Raw genomic sequence first — 15,611 nt, 5'->3', positions numbered from 1 at the left:
TAAAAGTTAGATAAGATGCTTTGTTTTCAAAATCCAAAGGCTTGGAAAAGGTTTTAAGACGCGTTAGAATGATGCCTCTTTTTCCAGGAATCTTTTTGATCTTTTTTGGGATTAAATTCCTATTTCCTGAAGCTTTGTCTTTTTCCTCGATCAATCCAAAAGTCTTTTTCGGGAGCCAAACCACCTTGGTTGTGTTCCTTATTCTTCCATCTATCCCTAGGAATTTTTGTAGTATTTTTCGGAGCTCAGAGATATTTTTCGGAGCCTAAATAGTATTTCTCGATTTTCTGTAATTATTTTAATTCCGAAAATCAATTATTTCTTAAAATATCTTGGATTTCCAAAATCTCCAAACCCTGCGTATATATATATATATATGTCGGCGTAGCCCTCGACGCGCTGATTCTGAAAGTACAGCCCGTTTCGCGAGCCGCCACTCCTGTCTCTGCAGATCGGACGCCGAAGTTTGACACAGCTAGGTTTCCAGCGAACTCTTCAGCGAGCTTTTCTGGCCAAACCATCGCGTTCCAACATCAACCGTCACCACCACGAGGTAGATCTCGTTGTCCTCCACACCGTAGTGTCCTTCTTTTGTCGAATCCATCACCGCTTGACTATTTCCCCTTCGTTCTCCTTTTTCCGGTCGGTTTCCCGACGAGGAACTCCATGGCCGGCCCTCTTCTTCGAGTTCTCCGGCCATCACGCGCCTGCAGCCGGACCCGTTTGCCGCCACCCGGCAGGCCCCACGCCACAGCCCCGCGACACCAGTCTCGCTGCCCTCCCGCGTGCAGCCCCGCGTCTGCTGCTCGTGCGAGCAGGACTGGGCGCCACCACCGAGGCCGCTCGGGCCTTGCCCGTGTAGGCCACTGTGGCCCCATGGCTCGGCCCCGCGCGTGGGCCCCTTTGCCACCGCGGCCAGACGCGGCTGCCAGGCAGCGCCGGTGCCCCTCTGCCGGCTCTCCCTGAGCCCCTCCGATGAGCAGTAGCAGCCCATGGCTTCCATGCCATACCATGAGGGAGATGAAGCAAGGTAGAAGATGCAACTATTTACGATTTTGCCATCCTATTGTTAATCTCCTCCGTTTAACCGTTTTAGCTACGTTTTAGTTCATTCTAGTTGCATTAGATTCGTGTCGTCGAGATCTACGCAGTAGAGTTATTAGTTTATATGTCACATGTTTATGAATTTCTTTTATTAAAATATTAATTGTGCTATAATTAATTAATCGCTGTTTAAGAAAAATCGATTTAGGTTTTTAATTCCGTTTCAATTGCGCTAGTTGCATCGCAGCGTTTGATACATGTTAATGATGATGTGAGATTCGTCATCAATTACAATCGTAAGATTTTCCCAAATCTCTGACTTTGGGATGCTACATTACAATATTTATACACCTGATATATAGCTGGAACTTTCTGATATATAATATATATATATATATATATATATATATATATATATATATATATATATATATCACTAGTGTTTAGGTACTATCATATATAAAGCCATGTACTAGCAGTATTTATCAATGTATAGTACGCGTAAGGTACTATCAGAACCATGTATAGATAGATAAATGAACATTACCTTTAATGGGGAGCGTTGGAGCAGACAGACACTCCATAGGACCAGCTCTACAAATCAGTGCTAGTCTTTTTACCTAAAATCAATCTAGATTTTAATTCTGCTTTCCATCCGCGTTTGTTTCATAACGTTGTATGCTATGCATTAACGATGCTATGCACCATGTCCATGTTTATGGTTTTCAACATAAATCTTAATTGGTTAATATTATTGCTCACACCGTTTTTCGTACTAAAAGCAAATTAGGTTTTATTCTTTTTATATCGAGTCGTTCTTGTCGCGTTACTTTTGTTCGGCGTGTTCTACGCAATGGCGTTAGTGGTTCTCATGTTACTCAAATGTGTTGTGGCAGCTAAAAAGTTAATTGTATTAATACTATCACTTGCATCGTTTTCGGAATATAAAGTTAATATAGGTTTTATACTACGCTCTTTCTTAAGCAATGAAACAAGTTGATTAATGAAAATATTTACATGTGTTTCTACAGTTAAAATAAGTTAAATGGATAGGTTTTATTTTCCGTTGCACCGAAAATCCTTCGATAGCCGCTTTTTCGTTGAATCGCATATAGCGTGTCTTTTGCGACTATGTGTTCGTAGCGATGCGTAGAATCGTATTTCAATCTCTTTTACTTATTTTTCTATGATTGGTGTACTGTTCGATATAAATGCAATTGTATGCTATGCATGTATGTGTATGAATGTTTGTGTGGTGTTCTACGATTACGTCCAGTCGGTGAGATATACGTGGTGATCCAGAAGAAGAAGGACATTGAAGATTAAAGCTTACCGAAGGATCTGTATTTAAGGCAAGTGTACCAAAGGCCCCTTGTTACCTATAAACAATTACTATTCATATGCATGCATGTGTCTAATTTGAAATACCTTTAAGGACTTTACCTAGATGATTCCTTGTACCACATATCCTTGATACCTATGGTTTTTGGGTAGACATTTTGGATAGATGCTGCAGCGCTTAACATAAAATAATTGTTAAACATGATTAAAGGTTATATGCAATGTGATAAAATGGAGCTTTTTAGCAACAGATAGGGGGCTAGGGTATGGGGTTGAGTAGTCTAGTGCCTCTCCATAAGGACTTAATCCTGAAGCGGCAACCCAGGAGGTTCCGTACAACCCCGAGTGTCATATGGCTCTGACTTTAACCTATTAACTAGATTGTACTAGCTCGTCTGTAGCTCCAGTAAGGGTAAGAGGGTATCTTTCCTTTTTCTGCTAGGGTGTGTACCATGCTGCGATGCCCATGTGTGCCACTCCTTTGTAGCTATGACTTGTTAGTGCAACTAGCTAAGGGTTTCATAGTGAAACCCTGCCACACTACCTAGGAAGAGGTGTAGTGGGCCTTGCAAACCCTAGCATTGGGAATCACAGCTCGGTGGGTAAAGATGTACAATTTCTATAGAAATATTTAACCTGTTATAATAGCCGTGCTCACAGATACGAGCGGTCTAGATCCTTCAAGATTAGTGGTTACTGTGGATGGTGGATGGTTGGGAATTGAGATAAAGATGACTAAACTTTAATATCACTTGGGAATTAGGACTGTTCATTAAAGTAGTGATTTAGGATGCTAAAATTTGATCAACTAAAATTGTGAACCACAGTCAAACAGTGTCAAGCCTTTTGAGCCTCATAGATCCCTTTGATATACTTGCTAAGCATGGTGAGCTTACACTTGCTTTACATCCAATGAAAATCCCGGATGGGTACCAGATTGCCACTCTGAAGGAGTTAGGCTTGTGGTCACCAGTGAGTCGTCCTTGTGGATTTGGAGTCTTCACCAGAAGGTTGGAGTTGTCTTTCTGCTATCTATACTCTGAGGTTATATTCTTTATACTAATACGTTATGTATTTAAGCATTGTCTATTGATATTACCTTTATTTGTGGCTATATGTGAGATTTGACTTCCTGGGCTCACATATAGTGTGTATCTGGTTTTGTCTTTAAAATCGAGTGCTACAGCCAGTCCTTTCGGAAGCTCCACCCACTGAACCTATTAATCCTAGTAGATTTGCATCAACCAATTCTGGTGCATCTATTAAGGCAATTTGCGATTATTCCTTCCCTACTATATCCAATGTAGCTATAGGCCCTAATGTTCTTAGCGGAAAAGAAGAGTTTGTGCTTAAGCCAGCACTAATAACCATGGTGCAAGCTAGAACTTTTCATGGCAAACCTTTCGAGTATGCCAATGCTCATCTTCAGAATTTCCTAGAGATTTGTAACACAATCTCAATTAGAGGAGTCCCACAAGATGCCGCTCAACTCTGACTTTTTCCTTTCTCATTGCTCGAAAAGGCGAAGCATTGGTTTTAGACCAACATGGGAACTTTGAATATGTAGGAGAAGTGTTCAAACGACTTCCTCATCAAGTTCTTCCCCATCGTTAAGACCAATCTTCTTTGTAGCAAAATTTCTAAATTCCAACAACAAGCCCGAGAATCTATTCCAGAGGCATGCGAGCGACTCCAAGAGTACATCCAAGCATGCCCGCACCATAGAATGGAGGATTGGTTGCTCATCTAGAACTTCTACCATGGGCTCACTATGGAGTCCCATCAACACCTTGATGCTGCCGCCAGAGGAGCATTCTTCTCTTTGAAGGTGGGTCAAGCGAAGGAGTTGATCGAGAAGATGGTGGAAAACCAAGGATGGACTGATGACCATCTCAAAGCTATGTCCCATAGTTATGAAGTTAATTCTTTATCTAGGGAATATCTTTTGAATAAGTTAGAAGAAAGAGCAAATTGGAAAAGAGACCATGCCGCTATAGAATATTTTGTAGCCAAATAGCCACAGGTAAGCCTGCCATGTGAGGAATGTGGGGGCATGAATCACACTAGTGATGTCTGCCCTAGTAGAGACCTTAAGTCCCTTCTTAATGACGGTGGATATGGGCCACCTCCACCGTAGCCTTACTAGAGATGGAATCCATGAGTTACTCAAGATAATTCAACCACTCATCCCTCTGATTATTCTTCTCTAAGAAATCTTGTTTTGAGTCAAGCCAAAATCAATGAGCAAATTCATGCTAAATTGCTTGACCATGATAGGATCTTAGGAGATATTCATGCTAGGCTTGATGAATTTTCTTTAGCTTTAGGAAATCAACTTAACTTTAATGAAAGGCTAGGAAATCAATTAGCCACTTTGATTTCAAAATTTTCACATAATGAAAAATTTAATGCTATAACCACGAGAGGTGGAAAAACCACACGTGATCCACCCTATCCTAAAGCAACAAAGAAGAAAGTAGTAATTGAAATCCCAGCTGAAGAAGAAGCCCTCGCTGTGCCCAAAGAGAAAGGAAAGACAACCCCTCATGAGTTCTTTGACACTAAGGTGTTACCATTTCCCGAGCGTAATAGAAAGGCAATGGAGGATGAACAATTCAAGAAATTCATCAAGGTAATTCAAAAATTATATATATACCATTAATTGATGATCTGTAGGTCCCCACATATGCCAAATATTTAAAAGATATACTCAACAAAAAGAAGTCGTTGACAAGCATAGAAGTAGTGAGATTGACTGAGGAGTGCAGCGCAACCATACTTAATTAGCTGCCTGAAAAGAAGAAGGACCCATGAAATCCTACTATATCATGCCCCATCGGTGTTCAGCAATTTGATCAAGCCCTCTACGATCTTGGGGCAAGCGTTAGCATCATGCCAAAGGTAGTGTATGATAAATTAAATCATAATTCATTATCCCCAACCACAATGTGTTTGCAGCTGGCCAATCAATCAATCCGATATCCTATAGGAAGAGCAGAGGATATTCGTGTCAAGATAAGGAGTTGTTTTGTTCCCATAGATTTTGTGGTGTTGGATATTAGTGCCGACACTAAAACACCACTAATCTTGGGAAGACCATTTTTGAGCACGGCAAATGCTCACATTGATGTTGGAGCCGGAGAAATTCATCTCAACATCAATGGCAAGAAAGAAATATTCCATTTCAAACCAAGACTAGAGCAATGTTCGTCGGTGGAAATAAAGCCTCCCGACATATCCATCATGCATGAACAGGGCAATGATTCCATCACTCATAGGAGAAAGCCATCGTAGATCATTTACATGGAAAGAATCCGAGGAGCTAAATCGAGGTGAGTGAAGCAAAGGTATGTACCTAATCCCTATTTATTTTCACCAAGCATCATCATTTTCTGTCAAAACATGCTTAGAACCTTGCTTAAAAAGTCAAAAATCATTAAGGGGGGATTAGGTGGCCGCTCGACCATCTGTGGCCATCGGCTGGCCCCACCTCTAAGCCCTCTTGGCTTCTTTCACCTCCATTCACTCCTCCATGCATGTGAAGAGCAAGGCCAAGGCAAAAATCTGATGGTCACTTTGTTCTTTACCCTCCACTCACCTTGTCCTTGCCTCCAACATTTGCAATCCATTCATTCACCTCTTGGCATTTTCCTTTCACGCATTCACCTGGTGGCACACTTGTGAGGGCATCTAGGAGGGAACCCATGCAAGGGGTGGCAGAATTGCCACCAAGGGGGGCCGGCCGGCGCCCTACTCTGGTGTCTTTAGCACTTTGCTCTCTCTCCCACTCATTTATGTCATTGTGAAGCTCAAACACACACACTGCCAGCATATCCACTTCCAAGAGCTAAAGTTCCACTCCTCCTCTCTCCTTCGTACTCCACACCAAGAGCATCTTTGCTTAAATCACTAAGCAAATGAATTATTAGAGAGAGGAGAAGCATCGTAGTGGTGATCCACTCATCACACAAGGGAGTAGCTCATTTGTTTTACTAATCCTTAAACCCCCTCTTGTCTCTAGCTTGATCTTGCTTGTAGGATCATGAAGAAATTCAAAGGTGCCTTGGGCATTGGAAAGAAGAAGGCCAACAAGACATTTGGTTACCGTCAGATGACAACTCCACGGCAAGAAGCCAAAGCAACCATGGCAGCGATGCCATGTCCATCGACCAAGCAAGCCAAGAAAGTGGAGAAGCAACAATTCATGTTCTAACAAGTGATGAGCAAATCATCTTGGTAGATGATCGCGAGAGGCAAGCTTTTCAAATTCTCAAAGACAGAACATTTCATCACACCCGTGCCTACGACCACGACTTCCTAAATCGCACAGGTATGATCACCGAGTTATTTTCCGTGCGATAGGATGGGAAAATTTTTGGCGGGTGAATGAAGATGGGTGTAGGGAACTCACCATAGAATTTTTATGCACGCTCACTAGAACCGCTACGCATGTCACATTTAGATTTTTCGGTGAGCAATATACCTACACTTGGAAACAATTTAGTGTCTTGCTAGGCTTTGATAAAAATTGCAATCATAATTTGGATAGAGCCGTAGAAGGATTTGATCGAGTAGACTTTTGGAAAGAAATTAGTGACAAAGATAGCTCTACTCAACCTAGGACTAGTGAAATTCATAATCCCACTTTGCACTTTATGCACCGATGGCGTGCTATGACATTGTTCCCTAGGAATTATCTCCATACCGTTAGAGTTGATGAAATGAAAATCATGTATGCCATGCTAAATAAAACTCGTATTTCTCCTGTCATTGGCATGATAGACTATTGGCTAGGAACTTTTCAACGTAACGAATATGTTGAGTGCACCTCCTTAATCACTAGACTTGCAAGAAACATGGGATTGTTTGATAGAGCTTTAATTAATTACATACCCACCGATAGAGTCTATCTTGATTATGATCACTTTTTCCAAGCACGCATGATGAAAATAGATCAAGAGGATGATTCTTATGCCATGACTTATCGTGGGTACGTTAATGAAATTCATTTGCCCAACATGGAATTTTGGTTAAGTAATGTTGATCGGCTAACCATCCCACTAGAAACCATAGAAGCATACAACCATAGGGTTGCAAGTGAAATGCAGGTGACAAGGACGCAAGCTGTTGCCGCCCAAGCTGCCGCACAAGCTCAGGCCAAACAAAATGTTCGAGATGCTCTCAACCGGGGCATGGAGCACCCATCTTAGTGGGGGTGCTTGGGCTGCCCCGCCTAGCTCTCACGAGGTGGGAGGATCTCACTGGCATCAGCAGCACTAGTAGCAGCGCCAAAAGGGGTCTCTCCCTAGGATTAGCACCAGTATGGTGGATCCTAGTTGCACTCAGTAGGAGGATCATAGATGCACTCAGCAGGAGGTTCACAGTGTGTTCCTCCATTTGGAGAAGGCCCTTCTCATTTTGCAGGTCGTAGAGATATGCATCTGTCTAGTTCAGAGGGATACCCCCCTCCCCATGCAGGACGTCACTCCACTTCAGCCATTCCTGGAGATTGGGAGTGTGATGTAGGCTTCCTACAACATGAGATGGAGGGAATCCGCCTCGACACCACCACGCTTTGCCATGACTTTCGTGCACATGTGCAGGACTTTCAGCAATTTCGGCAAGAGACTGGAGGAGAGCTAGTGGCCATTCATGCGCTAGCTGAGGAGAACGACCACCGTTGGGACCATGATTTTCATCGCATGGGGTGGAGATGCAACTAACCCCATGACAGAAGAAATCTTGGGGAGGAGCCCCCGCCAACGTAAGTATTCTATGTCTCTACTTTGTAGTATTTACATTTCTGTCTTACATTTTTAATTTTGTTTGCATCTAAAAAATGTTGCTATGCTTTGTAAATAAATAAATTAAGCTAGTAATCCATGGTTATGTTTTATGATTTTAGTTTCAAAAAACACTCTCACTACTGCCTAATAAGAATAAAAAGGAGGCAACTATTGGACCCAAATAAATGTTGCTCTGTTAGTTTCTGCACCACTCTCATTTTTGCAACCACCGATGTTTTGGCATTGTTAGTATATTTTTGCTTTTACCATGAACTTGAGTCCCATGGGTTGCAAGTGCTAGAACTAAGTTTGAGTGGTAGAACATCATGATTAGCAAAGAATGGAGTAAGTTTTTTCATGTCTTGAGCATAGTTTATCACTGGAGAATTTATTTATGAAAAAATAAAAACTTGTTTAGTTCTTCTATGGCAAGAAACACCTATCAGAGCCATACATGTTTAGCACTTTAGAAACTTCCACACATGGTACTTGCCTTAGTAGTGAGCCTAGTAAAGCCTTGTTGATTTTAGTTGAGAAACTTGTCATACTCCCATGACCGAGAGCATATACACCCACCTATATATTTGCTACTCTTACACTGAGAGTATGCATCCACATGCTTTCCACTCCAAATATTTACTCCATGGCAAAAGTTTATTCCTCATTGAAATATGTCTCAAAAGGTAGCATGGCTATCTCTAAAAAAATGAAAAGAAGAAAAAAATTTGAGTTCTCTATGTCAAAAAAATGATGAAAAGAGAAGTAGCCATGCTTCCAACAAGGAGAAAAAGAGGAGCCATGAAAGGAGTAAATTCCACATATACCACACACATGCACTCTCTTGGTCCAGGTTTATGAATTGTTGCTCCTTTTATCCAAATGTTTGACTTAGCAATAAATAATATGCAATGTATGCATTCATGTTTTCCTTGCCCACAACTCCACATATGCCTTAGTGATAGGAATGAAGGCAACACTTAAGCCTTTGGTGAGGAGCATATACACTTATGAGAGATTGAATGTGCCACAGAAAGAACTAGATCTTGAGATTTTTCTTGCCAAAATTTATAAAAGCCTCCAGATGATATTTCTAAGCAAAATAGACAAGGAGAAAAGACCCTCTTTCTAGCTCATCTGTGTTTGACACCCAGACAAGGTGAAGGCCAAAAGCCCCATGGTGACAAAGGTAATATGGGTAAGAGTTCTTATATTAACATTTCCAATTCAAAGATTGCTATGTTTGTGAGCAGAAATGCAGGAATTAGGAAGCAACAGACATTTTCCTGCTAAGTCCCCATCTTTGCGCAGGGACAACCTAAAGGCAAGCTTGGGGGAGCTTTTTGATGGTCACTAAACACCTATTTTAGCCATCAACATTGCCAACATTTCAAGGGAAAACCAACTTAAAATGAAAAGATTTGGTTTATTACTAATGGAATTCCACTTGTACATGAAGTCTATTTGAATGCAGGAAAAATAGTGAAAATGGAGCAAAACATGTGACATGGAGGCAAATGAACGTCGCAGGGACCTCTGGGCCCACACTGCCATGTCGTCCGATGGCCAAGTGGTGCCGCCCGGCGCCACCCTATCCCCGTCCACGTCATCGATCCGTGGGATGGCTCCTACACTACCTCACAAATGTCGATTTCATGTAGGTTCAAGCAATGGTCATGATTCACTCACCTTGGATCCATGGGCCCATTGTCATTCACTTGGAGGCCATCAACCGACCTTGCAACCGCCATACGGACCAAATCTTCACACGTGATGGTGGTGCATCGGAGGGCCGGCCAGCGCCCTCACTAGGCCGCCTAGTGCCCAAGGCACCTCCATCGCCTCTCCATTGCCTACAAATACCCCCTAGCTCCTTAGTGCTATAAATAGAGGTGTTCCCCATAGTTGTAAAGCGTCCCAAGTAGAATCATTCTCTCTACTCCTAAGTTTAGGTTAGTGGTGAGAGTGAGAGTGAAGAAGTGAAGAGCTAGGAGCTTGGAGAAGTCCTCTGGAGTCTCTCTATAAGCTCTTCTAAGCTACTTTTGCTATCTATTTATATTTCCTTTAGTACTTGTCTTTATTTTCAGCATTTACTTTCTTGCAATTAGAGTAAAGTAGTGTTGTGAATATTCTGATCATTTCTTGTATAGTTAGTAAGTTTCTGATATATGGGATCCTCATCACTGGTTGGTGCTCTGATCTTAGCGCATGGTTAGAGTAGTATCACTTAGTGTAAGTGTGGTGCTTAGACTATAGGGTACCTTGGGTTGTGGCTAGTTCTCTGGATAGATTGTGGTAGGTGGCAGGTGGTGACAGTCCTATCCATCCTCTGTATTCCACCACATTGGAATTAGTTATTAAATCATAGGGCTCGTGGTGCTTTGTGCCTAATCAGCCTTAGGGTGAGTTTAGGGCAAGTACGCCCCGAAGTATATTCATTGCTTATCTTGCTAGACAATTGATAGGTTGAATTAATTAAGACAGTACTTTATTTATCTTCACCTACTCTGTGACCATAGTAGTAGTAGTTTCTCTTGTTTTATTTTAGTTAGTGTAGTTTACTTTCATTTACTTCATCACATTCATACCTAGGTAATGCATTAGAATTTAGTTTATCATTTATCCGAGTCATACTACGCCTTCTCTGTGGAAATAAATACGATACTTGGTTTACTCCCAAGTGAAGTGCTACATCGATATATAATGTGCGCTTGCGGAATTAATCCAATAGTCATAAGAAATATCAACAACTACGATGACATGATGGCGCACAGGTGGGAGCCATCCCCGGCGTGCAACCACTATGTCGGAGACCACAACGCTCACCCGGTTCAAGGTGCCAGACGCCCTAGGCTGGACCTAGCAAGCAAGGACCTACCATACTACGACAACAGCAACCCGAACAACCATGGCCAACACCCTAGGATCCAAGATGCTCGGCGCAGTCCGATCCCGAACGCTTGCGGCCCGTAGGCGTTCGCAAAGAGGATCCTGCAGACACTGTTCCCGGTGCGTTTCTGCACGTCGCCAAATGTCATCAAGTACTCCGAGGACACCAACCCTACTGTATGGTTGGAAGACTTCCGCCTCGCCTGTCGAGCAGGCGAGCGGATGATGATCTCTTCATCATCCAACATTTTCCACTCTACCTCATAGAAAGCGCCCCAGCATGGCTCGAGCATCTCCCCACGGATAGCATCCACTCATGGGCAGACTTCAAGCGCATCTTCATAGGGAACTTTCAGGGCACATACGTGCGCCTGGGAAATTCCTAGGATCTCAAAGCCTACAAGCAAAAAACGGGAGAGACTCTATGCGAGTACATCTGCCGCTTTTCCAAGCAGTACAATGACATCCCCGATATCATGGATGCAGACATGATCGGGGTGTTCATCTCTGGCATGACAAATGAAGCACTTGTCCACGAGCTTAGACGTAGCAAATCACGGGACGACGTAGGAGCTGCTCGACCTCACGACAAGCCATGCCTCCAGCGAGGAGGACGTCCAGGCAATCTTTTGCAAATACAAGGGTAAGGCTCAAGATGAACTCACGGACAAGGCTAAGGACCACAATCGGTGAGGAAAAGGCAAGAAGGACAACTGGAGGTGCCGCCATAGCAAATTCGTCGTGGCGGTCGACAGGGTCCACAGGTAGAAAACTGGCAAGCTCAACCATGTCAGTTTCAACAAGATAGTCAAGTTGTCGTGCTGCAACCATGGCTATCCAGTCAAGCACACCCTTGAGGAGTGCGATAGCATCAAATGCTACTTCAAAGGTGACTACAAGGCAACCAGCATGGACGCACCATCTAGATCCGCTGGCAATGAGGAGAAAGGGGATGCGTATCCTAACCCAAAACGGTGCCTCATGATCTTTGGTGGACCGGTGGTGTATGAGTCCAAGCGCCAGCAAAAGCTCAGGGCCAGGGAGGTCAATGCGGCTGCTCTAGGTGAAGCCATGCTGGCTTTCCTGAAATGGTCGAAAACTGTGATCACTTTCGACAGAAAGGATCACCCCGATCACATTCCACAACTGAGATGCTTCCCCTTGTCATTGACCCAATCATCGGCAAGACCTGCCTATCCTATGTCCTCATGGATGGCGGGAGCGACCAACCTCCTCTATGCTAAGACTTATGATGCCATGGGGCTATCACGAGAGGTGATACGGCCGTCTGGTGCCTCGTTCCACAAAGTTATACCCGGGCTTCAGGCCATTCCCCTTGGGTAGGTCGACTTACCCATGATGTTCGGAGGTCAAGCCAACTTCCACACAGAAATGCTCACCTTCGAAATAGCATATTTCCCTGGTGCCTACCATGCCATCCTGGGTTGACTGTGCTACGCCAAGTTCATGTCCGTCCCCAATTACACTTACCTCAAGCTCCAGATGCCCAATCCTCACGGGATCATCACCATAGGAGGCGACCTTCAATAGGCCCACCTCTGTGAACGAGAGAACTATGACATCGTGATAGCCACATGCCAAACCCCAGAACCCTGACTCACTTGGGCGGTGCCAATTGGTGCCATGCCAGAGCTAAGGTCTAAGGGGCAACCCCTAGGGACAGGGCCCGAACGTGACTTCCCTACATGGGAGGGGAGCACGTGGAGGGCACGCTCAATGACCTCAACCATGGCATGTGACGAGACATGCGATGACCCAGCGCGAGGATGACGCGATCCATGAGCACCGAAGGGCTCGCGACACCGCGCATTCCTCGATTTGACGAGCTGCGTGTTCCAAGCCTCGTCGTGCTGAACACCGTGGGCATCAAGGGCAATGATTAGCGATGCGGACACGCAGCACTCGCATCAAAAGTCACCTCAAGATATGAGTCTCCCTAGCTAAATTCTTGTACATAATCATTCATGTGAATCTTTTCCTATGCCTAGAGATCATAGTGCAGTCACCACGACGTGTCAAGAAGTGTGCGTCGAAGCAACACTCTAGCAACGCATTCCATCCCAAGTGACCCGTGTCGATCGACGCGTGTTAGTCGACATGGCTCACTCGTGGGGGCTACACTACGGCACATCATGCATTGGCACGCACCTACGGTTGCACGAAGCCAGCTCCGGGCAAGGCTGAACACCCTAACAACCCAAAGGAAAGAGGTCGATGAAAGGTGCGATGCTGCCAGTCATATCTTACAGACACCACGGTCACAAAAACCGAGTCACACTGGACTAAACCCCATGGGTCGATCCTCGGGCAGGACTGCGTGACTACAGCATTAGAACGATTAGGTCACTGGCAATCATGGCAAGACAATGATGCGCAAAAAGGAAAAGATCAAGAAGCAGGAAGTAGAAGACACAACCTTGTTGATGGTTCATATGCGTGTATATAGGAAAGGGGATTCCGCAAGTGTCAAATTTATATTTTCCCAAAGGAAGGCGGATAGGCGTGTCAGGGAATGTGGCTAGGTAAACTAGGTAGGTAGGTTTAGCAACATGGGGTTGATGGATGAGGAATGGAAAAGAAAAGATAAAAAGGTTGATCACACAAACGACGGTAGCTAGAAGTGTAGTGTAGCTAAGTGTAAGAGATAGAGCTAGTAATCTTAAGCAACAAAGGTAAATTAATGATAGTGAGAACGTCCTTACTACGAGGGGTGTACTTGCCCTGAATTCAATCATGCACGAAGCACAACGAGCCCTACATTTTTATAACTAGACCCAACATGGTGGAATACAGAAGAAGGACATGGCTCTCACACCTGCCAATTACCACAATCTATCCAGGGATCTAGCCTTACGTAACATCCTAGATGCTAAAATCCAAATAAAATTTTGATCATGCGCATCATCAAGCATAATCACCAAGTATCTTGTCATAAATGCGCTCCATGTTTCAAATATAGCAATTATATGTTTCATATATGATGTTTCATATGTTGTATAAAATGTTAACAATAATATCAATTAAGGTTATTTGTGATTTCATATATGTGAATTTGCTTAAATAAATAAAATTTTGCTAAAATAAACTTTGTAGTTTGAAGTGTGCTCTTTAATATAAAATAAAAGTTGATTTGAGTTTTGAAGTCAAACATGTTTAATTTGGAGCCCACAGATTGGATTAAGGTGGATTTTCTAACTTAGCCATTTTTGCCTAAGTCCTTGAAAATCAGTTTTTAAGTTTAATTTTTGGGTATTTATTAAATCAATTTTCATGAATAAAATTGGTACAACTTTTGTTTCATTGTTTGATCCTATACTTGGGTTTTGATATTGTGCTATTAGTTGTGATGTTTGATTATCGGTTGCTCTTAATTTAATTCCCAAAATTTGCTAACCAAAATAAATTTCAAAACCCTAACTGAACCTAGTTTTTTAATTTTGATGTACCCTAGTTCCTTGCTCTAGATATCTTCATTCAGTGAGAATCAGGACTCGAGCCTGTAAGCAATGTTGGAGCCCTCACCAAGTTGAACAACTTTGGTTTTGGGGTTCACCGAGTTGTTGTTTGGATTCAAGAGAAAATCGACGAGGAAGTGGCACTGTCAGGCGGCTGCAGTGCCATCGCCGGTAGTAGGCAGTCAGCCTGCTCACCAACGGCTGCCGCCCTCGCTCACCGCTCTTGTGCACGCGACACGCAGCTGCTTCCGTGGACGACCTCAAGCTGCTCCTGGCACGCCCAGAAGCTTCGTCCGCATCCGTTTTCTCCTTCCTTCCTTTCCTGTTCTGCCGCCAAGCCGCTCCCCTCACCGGTGAAATTCATCACCTTTGCTCGCTCTCACTCCAATTCCTTCCGCAGCTAGGCGCGCATCATCGCTACGCACCCTCTGAGCCCGTCCGCACCATCCATCTCCGCCGGAGCTGGCCGGAGGCCACCTTCTTCTTCCTCGCCGTCTATAGCGCCGTTACGTGCACCCTCTCGTGGCCAGGTCACTCTAGAGCAGCTTCCGTCCCCTCTGTTGTCGTTTTGATCTCCTTGTGACTCCGTGATGCTCACTAGCTCACCTGTTTTTGCGGACGAGCTTCCGCTGAGTCGGAACGCCACCGCGATGCCGATTCGCGCCGCCGCACTCGCCCTTTCGACCGGCAGCGATCTCCACTCCACCTCCGCTACACCTAATTCATCCAGGATGTCAAGGTGAGCATCCTGTGGCCACATCGAGCCCTAGCTAGGCCAGCCAACTGTCAGAGCCACAAACCCGTCGCCGCGCCACCGTGCTCCGCGCTGCCGTGCCGCCATAGCCACGGTCGTGCCCGCTGCAAGCCCTTTAGCATTCAACCGATAGCAGGGATGTGTGCGCGGGTTGATGGGGAGCACGCCAGTGTAGTCGTCGTCGCCGGAGACCTCACCGGCGGTGAACTCCACCGCGTACCCGCCGGCGCGGTCGCAGACAAGGCCTGGCAGGGTAGGTTTGACCCCAGATCCCGTGCGTCAGTGAGAGTGGGTCGCGGCGGAGTGACTGAGAAAAGTTTTCAA

General features: G+C 44.4%; 1 non-coding gene across 1 annotated transcript; it reads right to left on the bottom strand.

Moving 5' to 3' along the window:
• Positions 1-4,006: 4,006 nt before the first annotated feature.
• On the bottom strand, positions 4,007-4,113 carry LOC136490361 (small nucleolar RNA R71). Its single transcript, XR_010767649.1, has one exon. It is a non-coding gene; the product is annotated as a small nucleolar RNA R71 (small nucleolar RNA).
• Positions 4,114-15,611: the final 11,498 nt, after the last annotated feature.

Source organism: Miscanthus floridulus, chromosome 10 (assembly GCF_019320115.1).
Source record: "Miscanthus floridulus cultivar M001 chromosome 10, ASM1932011v1, whole genome shotgun sequence".
In the NCBI taxonomy this organism is placed as follows: domain Eukaryota; kingdom Viridiplantae; phylum Streptophyta; class Magnoliopsida; order Poales; family Poaceae; genus Miscanthus; species Miscanthus floridulus.
This window is presented reverse-complemented; position numbering and strand designations above follow the sequence as displayed.